Genomic DNA, 16,776 nt, shown 5'->3' on the forward strand with positions numbered 1-16,776 from the left:
ATTACATTCTTAATACTACATATTGTGTCTGTGATGTCCCTCCCAGGTATGCCGTAAAATTGTGTTTTTCCTATAATTTTCCCTATGAATCTCTTTAACCTGTTTGTGATTACTTTTGCCAATATTTTATAATCATTATTCAACATACTAATTGGTCTATAGTTTTCTAATTTTCCCCTCCCACCCTTTTTATATACTAAACTTATAACCCCCATTCTTATACTATTTGGCATCTCCCCTGTCTCCTCCATCCACTTAAATAATCTATATAGTACTGGAGTTAGTATGGTTTTAAACTCAATGTAAAATTCTCCTATCAGTCCATCCGAACCTGGACTTTTATTCCTTTTTAATTCGCTAATTGCTCTATCTATCTCTCTTCTATCTATTTCTTTTTCACTTATTAATTTATCTCCCTCGCTGACCTTGACCCTCACCTTTTCTAGAAGCTGTTCCATGACTCATTTGTCGACCTTTTCCTCTTTAAATAGGTCCCTATAAAACTGCTATACCCTCTCCACTATTCCAAATCCATCTGTGATGATCCCCCCGTCTCCATCCTCTATCTCCCCTATGAAGCTCCTTTTCTGGTTTGTTTTTTCCAAGCCCAGAAAATATCCACTACATTTTTCTCCCTCAATCACATATCTTGCTCTACTTCTCACCATCGCCCCTCTACACTTCCTCTCCTCTATATCCTCTAATTCATATTTTAGGGCTATGTATTTTGTTAGATCACTTCCCCCATTGTCTATTTTTTCATTCTCCTTGTCCAGCTCATCCCTCAGCCTCCTTTCTCTTTCTTTCTCTCTCCTGCTCTTATCTCTCCCATATTTTATGCTCAATATTTTAATTGCTCTTTTGACCCTTTCCCACCATTCCCCAACATTATCCTCATACATACTATCATTCATCCATATTGCAATGCATGTCTCCACTTGATTTTTTATATTTAGTGTCGTGCAGTAGGCTTGCATTCAAACACCACACCCCGCCTCCCCTCCCTCCCTTGTGATATAGTCAAACACACAATTGCATGATCGCTGATTGCAGTCATCTTATATTTGATTGATCCTATCTTGTTTAAGATGTTTTCTTCCCCCCACCACTTGTTTCCTTGTGAACACCTTCCCTGCTGGGTTTCGTTCCCGCCATACATCCACCATTCCATTTGCTCTCATATTTTGCAGTAGAATCCCCCTTAAGCTGTCATCCCTGAACCTCATCCCTGTGCACACATCCAACCTCCCACACCACACATTGAAATCCCCGACCATCACACAGTTCTCTTCCATGAACTCCTTCAAACTCCCAAAAAACCTTCCTTTCCCTCTCATCGTTCGGTGCATAGATGTTCCATAGCTGATATGTTTTGCCGCCATAATGAAACTCAATCCCTAAAACCCTCCCCTTCCCATCCTTCCCACACTCCTTTACATCTTCCACCACTCCCTTCCTAACTAATATTGCCACACCCCTCGCATTCTTCTCTCCATTATTAACAAATATTTCCCCAATCCACTCTTTCTCTATATAATCTATAACCCCCCATCCCAGTTAGTCTCTTGCAGACAAACGATGTCCTCTTTACATATTTGCATTGCATAAAGCAGTCTCTCTTTATTTCTTAGTCCGTTCCCATTGAATGAGGAAAGCGTCAGCATTGACTTCATGTGAGAAGGAGAAAAGTCTGACACCCCCCACTTTTAATTCTACATTAATCTGATCAGTTTCTTTGTCTCCTTCCGATCAGCTGTTCTCCCCTTGATCTCCTCTTGCACTGTCAAACCCTCCTGCCCCTTATCCGACTCCTCACTTGGGAATGATGTAATGTTCCCTTCGTCTCTTCCCCGTTACCCTTTTCTCCCTCACTCGATACATCTTTGAGACTCTCTCTAGTTTTACTCGTTGTTGCCCCACACACTTCCAGCTCCCTTTCCTCTCCCAAAATTCCCTCAATCACCTTGAACCCATCAATCACTCTCCTCCCTCTTTCCTCCCCATGATTATGCCTCTTGTCAGCAATGTCATTCTTACTTTCGTTGACCGTGTCCTCTCCTGTTGTCTCGTCTTCTCGTCCTGCTGTTAGCTCTTCCACACTCTCTTCATTCCCGTCGCTCCTTTTGCGCTTCAGCTCTGCTGTCTCATTTGTGCCGTCCTCACGAACCCTCACGGACTCTGTTCCTCGTCTTCCATCCTTGCTGCTGCAGTGATCTTGACGTTCTGAGGCCTTTGCCCCTCTTCCTCCTCCATGCTGACCGCCTCTGCTTGGATTCTGGCTTCCGGCATCTCCTCATCTCCCGCTGGGTCGCTTGATTGACGGCACTCCCTGGCGTAGTGGCCCTGTGCACCGCAGCTGAAGCACTTTAATTCTGGGCACTCTCTTAGGCTGTGACCAGGTTGAATACAGAGCCTGCACACCTTGACCTGCCTATCGTGCATCACCTTGAAATATTCTTCCCCTTCAAGTGTTGAGAATTCGGTTGCAAAGGGGAGTGAGCAGACCCTTTCATTGAATTTGATGCGGCAGAAGCATGTGCCATCCAAAATGTTTGTTCCTGGCCACTTTCTCCTCTTTATTGGTGACACAACTGTCACTCCCCAGTCCTCCAGTTTCTTAATTATTTCACTGTCTTCAGTATTGAAGGATTTCATGTGTGTTTGTCTCCTATTTTTTGTGTCTCATGTATGTTTGTCTCCTATTTCTTGTGTCTCACTCATATAACTATGCACTACATTTAATCAAGTAGAACCAAGCAACCTTGGGCAAATCACAAGACACATAATCGCTTTCAGGCACATACAGTTCCGGAGCTCTCCTACACATCCACAATTTTGACTAACAACAGATAACGGGGGAGCATGACGTCGGCAGCCACGGCCTGTCGATAACGGCTGGCTCCACCGCTCCACCCCGCCCACCCTGCTTGGAGGTGGACATTTCCCTTTGGTGAGAAGATGTCGGCCGAGGAGAGGAGGGGGCCACCTGTGATGCGCCAGAGATCTACCGACATTTCTTAGCATAAAAAAGCCGGGCAGGGACAGTTAGCTGTACTCATTTGTTCTGACCTGTAAGTAAAGCCTACGTCTCTGCAGGTGTTAGGGAAAGACTTGTGAGCCCGGAGTAAACCATATAACAGACAAGTTCGTTGTCATCTCTTGCCTCCAACACGACACCCACAGGAATCACTGACCTAAGAACAGGTGGTCAAATTCCAACAGTATATACCGGGTGACTTAAAAAAGAAACAGTCAGTTCATCTCTGCATGGTTCAGAGGCAATTAACCTGCACTTCTGGATTCTTAGACCATCCAAGAGCTTCTTTTTACCCTCCATATCCTTCATTGTGACTTCGTATCTATTTATTCCTTTAAATCTGCATCCTGTCATGGTTCCACAGTTTAGAACAATTCCCTTGTCCAGTGGTGCAATGGCCCCCTCACCCACGACTTCCACTGCCACAGCTAATTGCCTAGGATAGGCAGCAGCCTTGTCTGATGGCTCCCTGGCTACCAGCCACAGACTTGTGCTCCTTGTTTAAAACAAAAAGTGCCCCTCTCCCCACCAGCCACTTTGCCAATTTGGGGGGTGGGGGAGGACAGGGAGGGGGGAGCGGGCCCACTCCCTGAACATTCACAAAAGAGAATTTTTAAGAAAAAAAAACACTTTCAATAGGAAAGAAAAAACTGAATATATCTAAAAAAATATCTCTCTGTGATCTACTCTGCAACTGCTTTCACCGGTTTTTTTCAGGGTAGTATGGCCGTAAGGTGCCAGGTCAACTGAAAAGATCCTATTTGAAGGTGATGCAGGCTAGACTCCAGAAAAAAAGTGTCAAACAGCGCCCTCTGCTGTCAGGCAAGAGCAGAAACCATAAAAAGCTTACAGCACCTGGTATTCCCAGGCGGTCTCCCATCCAAGTACTAACCAGGCCGGCCCCTGCTTAGCGTCTGAGATCGGACGTTTTTTTATTTTTTTATTATAGAACTTACAACAGTACATCACAGATCTGCGTTTTTTTTATTATTATTTAAAATAAAATAATAATAAAAAAAACGCATATATATATATATATATATATATATATATATATATATATATATATATATATATATATATATATATATATATATATATATATATATATATATATATATATATATATATATATATATATATATATATATATATATATATATATATATATATATATATACGCAGTATACGCAGTAGGTCAGCAGGCTCTGGATGGACGAGTGGTAGAAGGCCAGTAGCAGCTCCCTGTTCGGGTTGTTCCTCCTGAGGACTCTCAGGAAGTGTAGACACTGCTGGGCCTTCTTTATGACAGCTGTGATGTTGTCTGTCCAGGAGAGGTCGCCGGAGATCTGGACTCCCAGGAACCTGAATGTGTGGACCCTTTCCACACACTCGCCATTGATGTAGGGGGGGGGGGGGGTCACTTCTGTTCCTTCTGAAGTCCACGATGATCTCCATTTGTTTTGTGCGTGTTCAGGGCTAGGTTGTTGTCGGAGCACCAAGTCGTCAGCCTCTGGACCTCCTCCCTGTAAGCTGCCTCGTCTCCCTGTGAGATCAGTCCGACCACTGTGGTGTCGTCAGCAAACTTGACGATGATGTTGCTCTCATGGGCCGGACTGCAGTCGTGTGTGTAGAGGCAGTACAGGAGGGGGTTCAGCACGCAGCCCTGTGGTGATCCGGTGCTCAGACTGCGGGTGGAGGAAAGGTGGGGGCCGAGTCTCACAGTCTGGGGTCTGTTTGTTAGGAAGTCCTTGATCCATCTGCATGTGAGGGGAGGGAGGCCTAGGGTGTCCAGTTTTGTAGTTAGGATGTCCGGGATGATGGTGTTGAAGGCCGAGCTGTAATCCACAAGAGCATCCTGGCATAGCTGTGCTGTTGTTCCAGGTGGTTCAGCACCGCGTGCAGGGCTATGGCGATGGCGTCCTCTGTGGATCTGTTCGCCCGGTATGCAAACTGGTGAACTGGTGGGGGTCGAGTGGTGGGGGGGGGGGGGAGAGACAGCCTTTTATGTGCTGGAGGACCAGTCTCTCAAAGCACTTCATGATTATGGGTGTGAGGGCAACAGGGCGATAGTCACTGAGGCTGGATGCGGGTGACTTTTTTGGGATGGGGATGATTGTGGCGGATTTCAGGCAGGTGGGGATGACTGCTTGGGCCAGGGAGAGGTTGAAAATTCTGCAGAAGACTCCGGACTGTTGTGCACATGCTCGGAGAACCTTTCCAGGTACGCTGTCAGGGCCCGGGGCCTTCCTGGGGTCCACTGCTTGGAGCACACGCCTCACGTCATGCTCTCTTACAGTTAATGGGGGGGGGGGGGGGTCGTCGTGGGGCCGGGAGGGGCTGGGGGCAGGGCTGGAGAAGATGAGTGTGGCTGTGGTGTTTCAAAGCGGGCAAAGAAACTCTTGAGTTCCTCTGCCAGAGACACGCTCAGGTCTCCTGACATCACATCACGTCCTCTGAAGTTAGTGATGCTCTGCAGTCCCTGCCACACCTCTCGTGCTGGAGAGGTGGGACTCTATCCTCCTGTTGTAGTCCGCTTTGGCTGTTTTTATTCCTCTTCTCAGGTCAGCTCGAGCCGTACTGTACAGAGCTCTGTCGCCTGACCTGAAGGCAGAGTCGCGGGCTTTGGGGAGGGAGCGGACCTGGCTGGTCAGCCAGGGTTTCTGGTTTGGAAAAATCCGGATGACTTTGTCCACAGACACAGTTCCCATACAAAACTTGATATAGTCTAGTACTGTCACTGTGTATGTTTCCAGGTCCTGATGTTGAAATAGGTCCCAGTCTGTGTGTTGGAGGCAGTCCTGAAGTTCACTGAGTGCATTTTCCGGCAATGTGGTGATGATCTTTTTGGTGGGTCTGGATCTGCGTCTGAGGGGGGTGTATGCAGGAGTGAGCAGCAGGGAGAGATGGTCTGACTGTCCGAGGTGGGGGAGTGGTGTTGCTCTGTAGCCGTGCTTTATGTTTGAGCAAACATGATCAAGAGTGTTTGCTCCTCGCGTTGGACACTTGACATGCTGATGAAACTTCGGGAGTACAGTCTTTAAATTGGCCTTATTAAAGTCCCCGGCTATAATATAAACGCCATCAGGGTGGGCCCGCTGATGTTCATTGATGACGTTCAACAGGAGAGAGAGTGCTGTGCTAGCGTTAGCATCCGGTGGGATGTAAACAGCGGTGACGATCACAACAGTTAGCTCCCTCGGGAGAAAATACGACCGGCATCTTACGGACATGTACTCAATGTCAGGGGAGCAGTGAGTCTCTATGATCTTGCTGTTGTTGCACCAATCCTCATGCACGTAAATACAGGCCCCCCCACCTCTGCTCTTACCGGAGTCCTCTGTTCGATCCCAGCGGTGTAGAGAGCGGCCGGCTAGCTGCACGCTAGCATCGGGGATCGTCGGTTTGAGCCAGGTCTCCGTGATGATTAGAACACAACAGTCACGAATGTAGCGGTTTCCCTCAAGCTATAACTCCAGGTCGTCCTTTTTGTGGGTAATGGATCTGGCGTTGGTGAGGTACAGGCTGGGCAGGGGTGGCTTATGTGGGTTGTTTCGTAGCCGTAGCAGTAGGCCGGACCTGCGACCCCGCTTCTGCTTGTGCTCCCGACGCCGCCTGCGCCTCTTTCCAGACCCGACAACAATCCACGGAGCGCCCGTTGGTCTCGCTAGTTCGTCTGGGATGTTGTGTCGACGATGAAAGTCTCTGCAAACTGCCAGTTTGTGTCGGTAGCCGATGTCCACAAGGTCCTGTCGGGTGTAATGGTGTAATGCCGATGTATACGTGGATAGAGTCCATAGACAAACACACATAAAATAAGCAAAAAAAGCACTGAAAGGGAGAGCCGTGAGCCGCTGCGTCTGTGCGCGCCGCCATCTTTGATGTGGTGTCAATTGGCCAAAGTGGACCATGAACAATTTTATGGTAGCTGGAGACTTCAACCAATGAAATCCATCCATTTTCTGCACCGCTTATTCTCATCAACGGACTGTATTCCCCACCTGTTACCAGCATGGGGACATTCCAACCCAAGATGACAACATACTGGACCAGGGACACAGCAACTTATGTGGCACAGACCCAGTGTCACACTGCCTTTCTTTTAGCCCAGACTGAGAGCCACTTTAGCAGCTGAAATATCTCAGGTGGGAGGGCGTTATACTGAAGATCTGAAGGTCCCTGGTTCAAGCACGGTTTTCAGCATAATCCTGATTTGCATTGTGACTTGGCAAATAGTTTGGAAAAAGGACCTTAACTTCAAAATCCCGCCCATCCAGCCAACCTTGAGTTCACTGAGACATTAAGGTGAGCCTGAGGTTGGCTCAGGTGCTTTCTTCACAGCTGGCTTTTAAACCTTTCAAGCCTCATTTCCAATTGTGATTTCTTGTTTTGTTGAGAAAAAGCCCATTATTTCTGGAACATGTTATATGAACTACAATTTTCCCTACAAAGGAGAAATATTTGTCAATTTGGACAATTGTCATTCTGCCCCCACTTTGGACACATCGTCGTGATTCATTGTTTGGCAACTGCTTTGTGACCTCGCCAGTCCTCTTCACAGCCCATTCCCCATTGATCCCCATTCACATGTAAAAGATCCCCGGTTCGAAACTGGGCGGTAACAATGCCGTTCAATTCCTACTTTTACAAAAACATGGGAACAAGGACATGTGCTTGATCTCTGAAGGTGTATACACAAGCATCTGTCCCCAGTTTGGACACACAATCCATATTTCCCAGATGACTGATTGGGTGCATCACTGGCCTGCATGGAGGGGCTGTGGTGTCATTGCGTGTGTGGCTAAGCGAGCGGGGTAGGTAGTTTGCTGACAACGCCACCTGGGGACTTTCACCCCAGGATGTAACAGGTTTGATCAATCACAAACTCTACATTAATCCCCAAAATCCCACAGAACAAGATCGTGATTTACAATGATAAAAGTAGTTATTTTATTAAACGATTATCTTAAAATGAGTGACAAACCATGAATAATACAAATAAAGTGGTGATGGGAGGAGTCAAAAAGAAAAGAGGCCTGGGCTGGGGCTTACCACGACAGCGGTAACATAATGGGAGGGATCCAAACCACACTGCATCCGTGACTCAGTAAACCAAAAGTGGGAAAAAAGGGAACCAACAGGCTGCCGCTCTGGACCCTCAGCACCTGCCAACGAAAAAGAACATCCTTAAAAGCATAAAAGCAAGGCAACCCTCACACACACTTCAGTAATTAAAAGTCAATTTCAAACCAGCTGATGCCGGGGCTTGCCCCTAGGGTCATGGTTGGTGCTACCTCCCTGGGTCTGTCCTGGGTCGCGGGCACCAACGTGCCCTTGGGGGGGCGTTCACCGGCCTCCAGGCAGCGGGGTCCGCGCTGCTGGTGGCCTGAAGTCTACGGTGGTGGCTTGGGGTTGCTGTGCTGTGGTGGCCTGATCCTGCTCATGGGGACGGGGGCCTGGGTGGCGTGTGGGGATGGGGGACATGCTCCTTGGAGTGGGGCCTGCTGGGGGGACGGTGCTCTTCTGGGCGTTTGGGTGTCTGCTGCCACTGGTCCTATGCTCTGCTGCATCGCTGTCCCTGTCTTTGCCCATCCCCAGTCTTGCCTTGGGGCTCGTCAGGGATGGTTCTCTGGTACGTGGATGGAGCGCTGCTGGTTCTGGGGACGGGGGGGAGGTCGGCCCTCCCGGTGGATGGTGGGGTCCGTCGGTGGCCTTGCGCTGGTCTTAACTCCTCGGCTCTGGTGCTTGGCCTCCCCATGACTTGGAGCTATGGCTCTCCCTCACGGGGGTGAGCTGCCCGGCGGGTGTCGGCCGGCGCGGTGGAGCGCCTTACCACTCGCCTTACCACTCGCCTGCACGCCCCCTCCGCTTGCTCATGTGCGGGCCTCCTTCCCTCGCCCGCTCCTTTGTCTGCCACACTGCCGTAGCCCCGATGCCGTGGTCGAGGGGAGTCTGGGGGTGCTATCCCTTGGCGGTCCGTACCTCCCTGGGCTCGGGGCCTGGTTGTGGGTCTGGGACCCCTGGGTCCCCCGCCCTGTGATGCCCCGGACGCCCAACCTGGGGACGTCCACAGTGTGTGCTTGCGTGTGTCTGAGATTATTTTATGTATTTATTGTTTTAAATACTTAGATAAATAATGATTAGTTTTATTATAATTATATATATATGTGTGGGTGTGCGTGTGTGTATATGGCTATATAGATATACGGGGGGCCTTGCGGGGGTCTGGCGCAAAGGCGTTCCATCTCTACCGCCCAGTCCTCCATGGGGCAGTGTGCCCGGGCCTCTTCTGTCCTGGCCGGGGCGGTCCTGTGTTGGTAGTCAGGCCTGGGGTTACCTGGGGCGGGCCGGGTTCTGCTTCCTGGGGGTGTGTGGGGGGCGGGGGGCGGCGCCTCCGGCCGTGGATGGGCTCCCTCCCGGTTGGCGGGGGCGCCCCTGTGCCCACAGGTGTGTGGCCCTCGATGCCCTTCTGCCCTAGTGGGGTATGGTCTCCCGCTGGTCTCGGGGGTGCGGCTCTCCTCCGGCCTGCTGGCGCCCTGTTGCCGGTTGGGATTGCTCCTCCATGGCCTCTTGCTGGTCTCTTCAGGGAGATGCTTCGGGGGCGGGTCTTGGGGAGTCGGCCCTGGCTTTGCTCACACCCACGGGGCCGGAGGATCTCTGGCGGTGGGGGCTTGACCTGGCTGCGCGGGGCGGGATTTGCTGGGTGGTAGAAGGCAGTCTCTCTCCTTTTGTCATTCTCAGTGACAATTACACATTCACACACTCGCATTCACATACACAAGCACACTTACGCACACATATATGAATATATACACAGAAGTACACACCTCCATATGGACACTCACAGCACATGGGTGCTTCTCTACACAATCTACCATCTTATCCCTGATGTCTATATGCTATTGGTATGCTATTATTACAGTAAAAATGATGTCAAGTAGTGAGATTTTAATTACTGTAACTGTATGGCTGTAATTGTGTTCACTATCATGGTTCATGTCTTCATTGTTACTATTGCTACTGGTAAGTTGGACTGTTTCACTTCACTGATATCATCTCTATTGTGACCCTTAGCCATCTTTGACATTTAACTGTTCTGTTTGTCACTGTTGTTGTTATGGGAATTCTTGTTGCTGCTGTTTTTGTCTCTCTCTCTCTACTGCCCCCCCCCCACCCCACCCCACCGCACCTTCTCTTCTTCTTTTCTGTGTTTCTTCTTGCTCCGGTCCGGTCGCTCCAAATGCGCATAACAAAAACATCAAATAACAGCAAAAAAATTTTCATGGTACAGGAAAGTTGTAGCCAACACCTTTCCTGACACAGAGCAAATCTGTTTAGCATGTAAGGGCATTTAGATCAACAATACTATCTGCCCCAATGGCTGGACGGGACAAAAAAAAAAAAGTCAATTTCAAGAGGGGTTCTGTCAAAGAGGGATTCAGGTAACCCTCTATGGGCTCACACTGACACTGTTGTTCAGGCTGTATTGCCACTGCTTCAGCCGCGGTGGGTGGGGATGACTGGAGGAGGAAGAAGAAGTGGAATGAAAGAGGCAGGTCCCGGGATTGACATTTCCAAGATCGAATGAGGTCTTAAACTGCCCACATGGACAAGCCAAATATCAGCAAAGGTTGAGCCAGTCATCTGAAGGTTAGATTTTTGATCTGAGTGTCCCGGATTCAAGTCCCTGTTCAGGTGACCAGTGACAGGGTCTCAGGTCCACTTGCAAACGCCTCCTTTTTGCCCTCAAAATACAAGGGCAACAGGACAATCCCTTGGTTCCACCAAGACTTGAACTTAGACCACTGGATTCAAAGTCCGGGGTGCTAACCATTACACCACGGAACCTGCAAGGGTACAGACAGCGCCGGGCCCTGAAGTACATCCTGTCAGATTACATTAGCGTTGATATAACTTCACTGATGGTGGTGTTGTTCTGGGAATTGTGTTGAAAAGTAGTTCGGGGGAGGGAGGGCTTGCCCGAGAATTGAACTCGGGACCTCTTGCACCCTAAGCAAGAATCATACCACTAGACCAACAAGCCCCTGCTTGGGCAAATACTTACCTCTCCCCGGTCAGTTGGCGGCCATGATGCGGGTGTTTTCGCAGTTGACTGGGTTGTGCGCTGTTGGTTATGGGGACCGGGGGGGTTATGAGGGGCGGGGTGTTGTGGACGAGGGCTTTTTTGTTCCTTCACGGTCTGCATTCTCTGCACTCGTGATGTAAAATTTTGGGTAGAGGATAATAGGGTCCACTGCCACCTTTGATCTGCTCCTTGCAATCTTGGTGACCAAGAGGTTTGTTGCCGCTCTGCTTTGACATGCTGTTTTCTTTACCTTTCCCCGGCCTTGTCGAGGGTGGGTGGTGTGATGTCGGTTATGGGGGCCGGTAAGTTGCCGCCCTGGGCTTTTGTTGTTCCTGGAGCACATAAAGAAGAGTGGCTAATACGGGGGTTGAACCCGTGACCTTGGCGTTATTAGCACCACGCTCTGACCAACTGAGCTAACCGGCCACTGGACACCATTGCAATATTTTATGTTTTTTTTAATTTTATGTACCCCGAAGCAGACTCAATCGGTACGCTGGGGTCTGAGGGCGATAAGTGGGTACCTGGTGGACACCTTGTTTGTGCTCTTGACAGGTATTTCGGGACAGTTTAACAATTGGCTTTTGATGGTGGAACAAGCTAAAACAAGGAAAACAAATTGTTTAGCGCGCCTGGGAGTGGGCCCCTTATTGCAAATAGTTCCCGCTGTGATTTCCGCCGAGTGTCCCTGATCAATACATCCACTGCTCCAGAAGCAGCCTCGGCTAATTGTCGGCCATTCGCCATAGCGCACCCCGAGGCTACAGAGGTCAAAGGTAAGCCCATATTCAGCAGCACACTGGCGAAAGGTAAATTTATGTGCATTACCGTTTCCACAGGTTCCCGATTGGTACAACCCGGCATTAATATCTCTTGGTGTAATTCTACCTTACAGATGGATGCCTTCTTCCGGCCGATACTCAGGGCTGACCTCTGGTGGTGGTGCGGTGGCACACGGTGCAAACGTCTCCTTTTTGCCCTCAAAATACAAGGGCAACAGGACAATCTCTTGGTTCCACCAAGACTTGAACTTAGACCACTGGATTCAAAGTCCGGGGTGCTAACCATTACACCACGGAACCTGCAAGGGTACAGACAGCGCCGGGCCCTGAAGTACATCCTGTCAGATTACATTAGCGTTGATATAACTTCACTGATGGTGGTGTTCTGGGAATTGTGTTGAAAAGTAGTTCGGGGGAGGGAGGGCTTGTCCGAGAATTGAACTCGGGACCTCTTGCACCCTAAGCAAGAATCATACCACTAGACCAACAAGCCCCTGCTTGGGCAAATACTTACCTCTCCCCGGTCAGTTGGCGGCCATGATGCGGGTATTTTCGCAGTTGACTGGGATGTGCGCTGTTGGTTATGGGGACCGGGGGGGTTATGAGGGGCGGGGTGTTGTGGACGAGGGCTTTTTTGTTCCTTCACGGTCCGCATTCTCTGCACTCGTGATGTAAAATTTTGGGTAGAGGATAATAGGGTCCACTGCCACCTTTGATCTGCTCCTTGCAGTCTTGGTGACCAAGAGGTTTGTTGCCGCTCTGCTTTGACGTGCTGTTTTCTTTACCTTTCCCCGGTCTTTCGGCAGTCTTGTCGAGGGTGTTTCACCGGTGGGTGGGGTGATGTTGGTTATGGAGACCAGCGGGTTGTCGCCGTGGGCTTTTGTTGTTCCTGGAGCACATAAAGATGGATGGTCAGTATGGGGGTTGAACCCGTGACCTTGGCGTTATTAGCACCACGCTCTGACCAACTGAACTAACCAACCACAGGACACCTTTGCATCAAATGTTTCCAGCTCAAATCAACTAACTCATCCTTAACAGACCGCATTCTCTGTGCTCGTGGTCGAAATTTGCTTCTCGGACAACGGGGTCATGTGCCCCCATTGATCATGCAGTCACGGTGGGCGAGAGGTTTGCCGCTGCTCTGCTTTGCCATGCTGTTTTCTTTACCTTTCCCCGGTCGGTTGGCAGCCTTGATGGGGGTGTTTCGCAGTTGACTGGGTTGTGCGCTGTTGGTTATGGGGACCGGGGGGTTTTGGGCTTTTGTCGCCGCCATGCTGTTTTCCTTGTGGTGGTGTACTGTTAGTTGTTGTCAACGGGGGCTTTTGTCGTTTCTTCACGGTCCGCATTCTCTGCACTCGTGGTCTGAAGAGGACAATGGGGTCCACTGCCCCCATTGATCTGCTCCTTGAGTCTTGGTGACCAAGAGGTTTTTTGCCGCTCTGCTTTGACATGCTGTTTTCTTTACCTTTCCCCGGCCTTGTCGAGGGTGGGTGGTGTGATGTCGGTTATGGGGGCCGGTAAGTTGCCGCCCTGGGCTTTTGTTGTTCCTGGAGCACATAAAGAAGAGTGGCTAGTACGGGGGTTGAACCCGTGACCTTGGCGTTATTAGCACCACGCTCTGACCAACTGAGCTAACCGGCCACTGGACACCATTGCAATATTTCATGTTTTTTTTTATTTTATGTACCCCGAAGCAGACTCAATCGGTACGCTGGGGTCTGAGGGCGATAAGTGGGTACCTGGGTGGACACCTTGTTTGTGCTCTTGACAGGTATTTCGGGACAGTTTAACAATTGGCTTTTGATGGTGGAACAAGCTAAAACAAGGAAAACAAATTGTTTAGCGCGCCTGAGAGTGGGCCCCTTATTGCAAATAGTTCCCGCTGTGATTTCCGCCGAGTGTCCCTGATGAATACATCCACTGCTCCAGAAGCAGCCTCGGCTAATTGTCGGCCATTCGCCATAGCGCACCCCGAGGTTACAGAGGTCAAAGGTAAGCCCATATTCAGCAGCACACTGGCGAAAGGTAAATTTATGTGCATTACCGTTTCCACAGGTTCCCGATTGGTACAACCCGGCATTAATATCTCTTGGTGTAATTCTACCTTACAGATGGATGCCTTCTTCCGGCCGATACTCAGGGCTGACCTCTGGTGGTGGTGCGGTGGCACACGGTGCAAACGTCTCCTCTTTGCCCTCAAAATACAAGGGCAACAGGACAATCCCTTGGTTCCACCAAGACTTGAACTTAGACCACTGGATTCAAAGTCCGGGGTGCTAACCATTACACCACGGAACCTGCAAGGGTACAGACAGCGCCGGGCCCTGAAGTACATCCTGTCAGATTACATTAGCGTTGATATAACTTCACTGATGATGGTGTTCTGGGAATTGTGTTGAAAAGTAGTTCGGGGGAGGGAGGGCTTGTCCGAGAATTGAACTCGGGACCTCTTGCACCCTAAGCAAGAATCATACCACTAGACCAACAAGCCCCTGCTTGGGCAAATACTTACCTCTCCCCGGTCAGTTGGCGGCCATGATGCGGGTGTTTTCGCAGTTGACTGGGTTGTGCGCTGTTGGTTATGGGGACCGGGGGGGTTATGAGGGGCGGGGTGTTGTGGACGAGGGCTTTTTTGTTCCTTCACGGCCCGCATTCTCTGCACTCGTGATGTAAAATTTTGGGTAGAGGATAATAGGGTCCACTGCCACCTTTGATCTGCTCCTTGCAGTCTTGGTGACCAAGAGGTTTGTTGCCGCTCTGGTTTGACGTGCTGTTTTCTTTACCTTTCCCCGGTCTTTCGGCAGTGTTGTCGAGGGTGTTTCACCGGTGGGTGGGGTGATGTTGGTTATGGAGACCAGCGGGTTGTCGCCGTGGGCTTTTGTTGTTCCTGGAGCACATAAAGATGGATGGTCAGTATGGGGGTTGAACCCGTGACCTTGGCGTTATTAGCACCACGCTCTGACCAACTGAGCTAACCAACCACAGGACACCTTTGCATCAAATGTTTCCAGCTCAAATCAACTAACTCATCCTTAACAGACCGCATTCTCTGTGCTCGTGGTCGAAATTTGCTTCTCGGACAACGGGGTCATCTGCCCCCATTGATCATGCAGTCACGGTGGGCGAGAGGTTTGCCGCTGCTCTGCTTTGCCATGCTGTTTTCTTTACCTTTTCCCGGTCGGTTGGCAGCCTTGATGGGGGTGTTTCGCAGTTGACTGGGTTGTGCGCTGTTGGTTATGGGGCCTGGGGGGTTTTGGGCTTTTGTCGCCGCCATGCTGTTTTCCTTGTGGTGGTGTACTGTTAGTTGTTGTCAACGGGGGCTTTTGTCGTTTCTTCACGGTCCGCATTCTCTGCACTCGTGGTCTGAAGAGGACAATGGGGTCCACTGCCCCCATTGATCTGCTCCTTGAGTCTTGGTGACCAAGAGGTTTTTTGCCGCTCTGCTTTGACATGCTGTTTTCTTTACCTTTCCCCGGCCTTGTCGAGGGTGGGTGGTGTGATGTCGGTTATGGGGGCCGGTAAGTTGCCGCCCTGGGCTTTTGTTGTTCCTGGAGCACATAAAGAAGAGTGGCTAGTACGGGGGTTGAACCCGTGACCTTGGTGTTATTAGCACCACGCTCTGACCAACTGAGCTAACCGGCCACTGGACACCATTGCAATATTTTATGTTTTTTTTTAATTTTATGTACCCCGAAGCAGACTCAATCGGTACGCTGGGGTCTGAGGGCGATAAGTGGGTACCTGGTGGACACCTTGTTTGTGCTCTTGACAGGTATTTCGGGACAGTTTAACAATTGGCTTTTGATGGTGGAACAAGCTAAAACAAGTAAAACAAATTGTTTAGCGCGCCTGGGAGTGGGCCCCTTATTGCAAATAGTTCCCGCTGTGATTTCCGCCGAGTGTCCCTGATGAATACATCCACTGCTCCAGAAGCAGCCTCGGCTAATTGTCGGCCATTCGCCATAGCGCACCCCAAGGCTACAGAGGTCAAAGGTAAGCCCATATTCAGCAGCACACTGGCGAAAGGTAAATTTATGTGCATTACCGTTTCCACAGGTTCCCGATTGGTACAACCCGGCATTAATATCTCTTGGTGTAATTCTACCTTACAGATGGATGCCTTCTTCCGGCCGATACTCAGGGCTGACCTCTGGTGGTGGTGCGGTGGCACACGGTGCAAACGTCTCCTTTTTGCCCTCAAAATACAAGGGCAACAGGACAATCCCTTGGTTCCACCAAGACTTGAACTTAGACCACTGGATTCAAAGTCCGGGGTGGAGTTTTTTTTGGACGTGGCACACATGTGCCATATATGAAGAAGTTTTGTTTTACCACAAAGCCTATAGGTTGCTTGAAATACATTATCACAGCGAGTGAACACTATTTCTCATTTTGGCTCTAATTCCACAGCAGTGCTTCTCAGCCACGTGAATCTGTTGCACATAGAACGGGAAGCGAAGCTGCGTCAGGCACACTTACAATGAGCCTCCTGGCACCTTCCGCTGGCTCACAATGACCCGCCGTATCATCCTTTGCTCACAACGTGTTTGAGAGTGAATAAAGTGCATTTTCGAACAATGGTTGTGTGTGCCAAGCAATAAAGCACATCACACTAAATGTGTTCCATAAGTGCCAAAACCCTAACCCTAACCCTAACCCTTAACCTAACCCTAACCCTAACCCTAACCCTAACCCTAACCCTAACCCTAACCCTAACCCTAACCCAAACCCTAACCCTAACCCTAACCCTAACCCTTCTTCTCTGAGCGAGTGGAGTGCTTTTTCGGACGTGGCACACATGTGCCATATACGGAGAAGATTTTTACCACAAAGCCTATAGGTTGCTTGAAATACATTATCACAGCGAG

General features: G+C 49.8%; 10 non-coding genes across 10 annotated transcripts; all 10 read right to left on the reverse strand.

The window, feature by feature from the left end:
- Positions 1-10,813: 10,813 nt before the first annotated feature.
- trnaq-uug (transfer RNA glutamine (anticodon UUG)) lies at positions 10,814-10,885 on the reverse strand. Its single transcript has one exon. It is a non-coding gene; the product is annotated as a tRNA-Gln (tRNA).
- Positions 10,886-11,009: 124 nt separating this feature from the next.
- Positions 11,010-11,081, reverse strand: trnap-agg (transfer RNA proline (anticodon AGG)). Its single transcript has one exon. It is a non-coding gene; the product is annotated as a tRNA-Pro (tRNA).
- A 394-nt stretch (positions 11,082-11,475) lies between these two features.
- trnai-aau (transfer RNA isoleucine (anticodon AAU)) lies at positions 11,476-11,549 on the reverse strand. Its single transcript has one exon. It is a non-coding gene; the product is annotated as a tRNA-Ile (tRNA).
- Positions 11,550-12,133: 584 nt separating this feature from the next.
- On the reverse strand, positions 12,134-12,205 carry trnaq-uug (transfer RNA glutamine (anticodon UUG)). The gene has a single exon. It is a non-coding gene; the product is annotated as a tRNA-Gln (tRNA).
- A 121-nt stretch (positions 12,206-12,326) lies between these two features.
- On the reverse strand, positions 12,327-12,398 carry trnap-agg (transfer RNA proline (anticodon AGG)). The gene has a single exon. It is a non-coding gene; the product is annotated as a tRNA-Pro (tRNA).
- Positions 12,399-13,475: 1,077 nt separating this feature from the next.
- On the reverse strand, positions 13,476-13,549 carry trnai-aau (transfer RNA isoleucine (anticodon AAU)). Its single transcript has one exon. It is a non-coding gene; the product is annotated as a tRNA-Ile (tRNA).
- Positions 13,550-14,134: 585 nt separating this feature from the next.
- trnaq-uug (transfer RNA glutamine (anticodon UUG)) lies at positions 14,135-14,206 on the reverse strand. The gene has a single exon. It is a non-coding gene; the product is annotated as a tRNA-Gln (tRNA).
- A 121-nt stretch (positions 14,207-14,327) lies between these two features.
- Positions 14,328-14,399, reverse strand: trnap-agg (transfer RNA proline (anticodon AGG)). Its single transcript has one exon. It is a non-coding gene; the product is annotated as a tRNA-Pro (tRNA).
- A 416-nt stretch (positions 14,400-14,815) lies between these two features.
- On the reverse strand, positions 14,816-14,889 carry trnai-aau (transfer RNA isoleucine (anticodon AAU)). Its single transcript has one exon. It is a non-coding gene; the product is annotated as a tRNA-Ile (tRNA).
- Positions 14,890-15,476: 587 nt separating this feature from the next.
- Positions 15,477-15,550, reverse strand: trnai-aau (transfer RNA isoleucine (anticodon AAU)). Its single transcript has one exon. It is a non-coding gene; the product is annotated as a tRNA-Ile (tRNA).
- Positions 15,551-16,776: the final 1,226 nt, after the last annotated feature.

This window comes from Doryrhamphus excisus, chromosome 2, assembly GCF_030265055.1.
Source record: "Doryrhamphus excisus isolate RoL2022-K1 chromosome 2, RoL_Dexc_1.0, whole genome shotgun sequence".
NCBI lineage: Eukaryota > Metazoa > Chordata > Actinopteri > Syngnathiformes > Syngnathidae > Doryrhamphus > Doryrhamphus excisus.